The sequence below is a fragment of the Chiloscyllium plagiosum genome, chromosome 32 (genome assembly GCF_004010195.1).
Source record: "Chiloscyllium plagiosum isolate BGI_BamShark_2017 chromosome 32, ASM401019v2, whole genome shotgun sequence".
In the NCBI taxonomy this organism is placed as follows: Eukaryota; Metazoa; Chordata; class Chondrichthyes; order Orectolobiformes; family Hemiscylliidae; genus Chiloscyllium; species Chiloscyllium plagiosum.
In genome coordinates, this window is record NC_057741.1 from 15,260,468 (window position 1) to 15,265,036 (window position 4,569).

Sequence of the window (4,569 nt, forward strand, 5' to 3'; positions counted from 1 at the left end):
TCCCTGACTGTTCTCTGTTTGGCTTGTCCTATAATAGGAGAAAGTGAGGACTGCAGATGCTGGAGATCAGAGCTGAAAATGTGTTGCTGGAAAGGCGCAGCAGGTCAGGCAGCATCCAAGGAGCAGGAGAATCGACGTTTCAGGCATGAGCCCTTCTTCAAGAAGGACTATAATAGTAGTGTTGTCCCAGTCGAACTCATGTTGCTTGTCATCTGCATCTGTGGCTACTAAGGATAACTAGTCGTGTCATTTCGTGGCTAGTTGGTGTTCATGGATACAGATCGTTAGCTGTGTTCCTGTTTGTCCTATGTAGTGTTTTGTGCAATCCTTGCATGGGATTTTGTACACTACATTGGTTTTGCTCATGCTGGGTATCAGGTCCTTTGACCTGGTGAGTTGTTGTCTGAGAGTGGCTGTTGGTTTGTGTGCTGTTATGAGTCCTAGTGGTCGCAGTAGTCTGGCTGTCAGTTCAGAAATGTTCTTGATGTATGGTAATGTGGCTAGTCCTTTGGGTTGTGGCGTGTCCTCATTCCATTGTCTTTCCCTTAGGCATCTGTTGATGAAGTTGCGGGGGGATCCGTTTTTGGCGAATACATTGTAATGGATTTCATGTCACCATGGGTGGCACGGTGGCACAGTGGTTAGCACTGCTGCCTCACAGCGCCGGACACCCGGGTTCAATTCCCGCCTCAGGCGACTGACTGTGTGGAGTTTGCACGTTCTCCCCGTGTCTGCGTGGGTTTCCTCTGGGTGCTCCGGTTTCCTCCCACAGTCCAAAAGATGTGCAGGTCAGGTGAATTGTCCATGCTAAATTGCCCGTAGTGTTAGGTAAGGGGTAAATGTAGGGGTATGGGTGGGTTGCGCTTCGGCGGGGCGGTGTGGACTTGTTGGGCCGAAGGGCCTGTTTCCACACTGTAATGTAATCTAATCTAATCTAGATAGGGGACGAAATATCTGCAACACAAATTCCCAGTTTGGCGAACAGAACCACAACAACGAGCACCCGAGCTACAAATCTTCTCCCAAACTTTGAGGTTTAATGTTATTAAAGAATTGACTATAGTAGATAGAGAGATGGGTTATGACAAGGGTGCATACAATTAAAATTAGACTGAGGCAGTTCGGGCCACACACTTTGTTCCATGCAGCGGGTATTCGGATTTGCTCGAAAAGTTCGGAGTTAGTTCAGTTGGAAATTTCAATACTGGGATTGGTAGATTTTTCTAATGGTAGGTGTACTTAACATTGCAGGACCAAGACAGAGTAACTGGAGTTCAGATAGAGAGCAGTAGTGATCCAACTGCATGATGGAGCAAATTCAAGTAACTGAATGACCTAGTCCTGTTTCTAAATGCTGTCCTTTGAGTTATTTATCTTATCTTTTATGGCCCACAACCCACTTCCGGGCAAGTCACATTGAAACTACTTACCCCTCAGGCCTCCCACTAAAGCTGCAGATTGGATCCCAGCTATAATCACAGAAAGTAAGAAATATACAGTTTGTTTCATAGCAATACCATCTTTCACATCTATTTTTCTAAAAATTCTAAGTCATATTGCACCCACAAATTTCCTGTTTAGAACAAAAAGGAGAAACTTGCTCGTATCTGTTCCAAAGTAGAAAGATACCTCTTTTACAGTTTAGGGCTGGAACTTCCGTGCCAGTGGTAGGAACACTACAAAAAGAGCCCTACACTTGCTTTGCTTGCCAATCCCTGATAATACTCGATGAAATACAGATTTACTGAGCATATATTTTCCAGTAACTCATGCTTTTCACGGTGCTAAAAGCTATGGAGTTGCTCATTTCATTAAGTCCCTTTAGCTCCGTTTTGAAAAGTCCCATTCCCCTCCCTGTCCCCTCCTGGTTTCGGATCAGGAAATTACCGGGCAAATGTCCGTTCTGGCTAATTTGAACCTTTTACTGATCCACTCTCCCCAGAATTATACCAAGAGCATGTCACCCCACCCGATTTACGTCTTAGTCTGCTGGGAACTCGTATCGACATCTTTGTACATATTTTATATATAGATAGATAGATACACATCTAGGTAGCATAATACAAAGTAATTCTTTGGCAAGATGATGGCTGTCTTGGTGTTCATTGTTAATTCTTTGGTCAGCAGGGAGCTGCTCACTTTCCCAGACAGACTGCTAATTGTATCCAATTACCAGGTGGTGTGAAAACAAAAGACAAAAGCTTTGGAAGTCAACAGAATCCAAATTGCCCCTGGGCAGAGGCTCGCAATGGCGCTAATTTCGCTGGCAAAATCAACAACAGATTTTCACGAAGTGCTGCGTTTATATTGCAGACGTCCTCACAATGCGGCTGTGTCGACAGCAGCTGTAGCTCCGGGTGCAGTCGCTGTCGTCAACTCTTTTATATGTCTGGGCAGTTGCTCCTGCACCTGATGCACTTTCCGTTTGCCAGTTTTCTGTTTCCCTCGCACATGCCAACCTCGAGATCTAGCGAAGGCTGCACAACAACACAGAGACATGCACAGAAAACAAGGCACGACTGATAACTCACAAATAACCCCAAATGTGTCTGTAGCTCAGAGCACTGATTGAGATAAAGTCGAACCACAGATTTCCAGGACGATAAGGAAAATTTAGGAGATCCACCCTGCAAATGTATCAGTACTTTCGCCCTAGCGACTGAATACACTGGAATATGCATGCCGCATAGCTTACTACTAACATTCCTCATAAGAAAATCTTTTTCGCCAAAAAGTGAAATTTATATAAAAATGCAAAATCTCAGAAGATTTGAGCTGTGCAACAACATAGTACAGGCTGATAGAAAGTCGATTTGCACCTCCCCAAATTTTTTTTCCATTGCGGTCAATGATGACTTGCTGTCAACCTTTTTGGAAAATAAATCGAAAATCTACCCCCGATGAGACAAATAAGCTTAAAATTATTTTGACACTCCTGTTGCAGCGATGCATTATTCATAAGATAAGCAAATCGAATGGTTACCTCACCCGAGTGGACCAGTGAAGCACTGGCTTTGCATGTTCACCAAAATGACTAATATGACAGCTAAGAAATTAACCTGACAACAAACTGAGCTAAATAGAGAGACCAAGGATCATAAATCTCTCACAGGCTTCAGTGCTGCTAAGTGCAGCTGTAATTACTTGCTAAGTTGGGTGCTTTATATTTGCTCATGAGTGTAGAAGCCACCTAATGAATGCGACCATAGATGGAGCAGTGTGAGAAGTGGAAATCCTGGGTTGATGGTTGTCCAACAGACGTTACCCGGGAAGTGCGTGAAATGCTAACAGATGGAATGCATGCATCCCTTCACCACCGACTGTGCCGGCTCCTGATTGGGGCTCAGCTCTTTAATTGTCAGTCATCACCATGTCTGTTATGCATGTGAAAGTTTTACAACTGAACGTCGATATGCTGTTTCTGTTAAATGGGCTAATGGAGGTAGAAGTAGCTGTTCGACAATGATAATCTTCCCAGCTTTATCTGCTCAGGCTCTCGATGATACCGGGTGGTGAGGGTTTTGAATTCATTGCGAGGAGGAAGTAGATACAGCAATGTCTATAGATCCTTGAAGGGAGGTAGCTAAATGGTTAAAAGGCATGTGGGTTGTCTCTATTGAATACAAGAGTGAGGAGGTTATGATGGAGCTGTATACAATGTTAGTTGGGGCACAGCTGGAGTACTGTGTGCAGTTTTGGTTGCCACGCTGTAGGAAGGATGTGATTGCACTCAAGAGGGTGTAGAAGTGATTAATCAGCGTGTTGCTTGGGACTGGGGCATTTCAGCTTTGAAGAGAGAGACTAAATAAGCTGGGGCTGTTTTCCTAAGAGCAGAGAAGGCTGAGGGCTGATCTGATTGAGGTACACAAAGTTCTGAGGGGTATAGAAGGGGGCAGATAGGGAGAAACTTTTCCCCTTAACAGAGGCATCAATAACCAGAGTGCACAATTTTAAGTTGAGGAGCAGGAGGTTTAGAGAGGATTTGAGGAAAAAGAAGTTGAGAAGGTTTGAATATCTGTAACTCCTTGTCAGAAAGAGTGGGCGATAGGAACCTTCAAGACATTTAAGGATTCTAATTCTAAAAAAACTGTTTTGATGAGGATACAAGAATTTGGACCAGAGAGTCATAGAGATGTACAGCATGGAAACAGACCCTTCGGTCCAACCCGTCTTAAGGATTCTAATTCTAAAAAAACTGTTTTGATGAGGATACAAGAATTTGGACTAGAGAGTCATAGAGATGTACAGCATGGAAACAGACCCTTCGGTCCAACCCATCCATGCCGACCAGATTTCCCAACCCAATCTAGTCCCACCTGCCAGCACTCGGCCCATATCCGTCCAAAGCCTTCCTATTCATATACCCATCCAAATGCCTCTTAAATGTTGCAATTGTACCAGCCTCCACCACATCCTCTGGCAGCTCATTCCATACACGTACCACCCTCTGCATGAAAAAGTTGCCCCTTAGGTCCCTTTTATATCTTTCCCCTCTCACCCTAAACCTATGTCCTCTAGTTCTGGACTCCCCGACCCCAAGGAAAAGACTTTGTCTATTTATCTTATCCA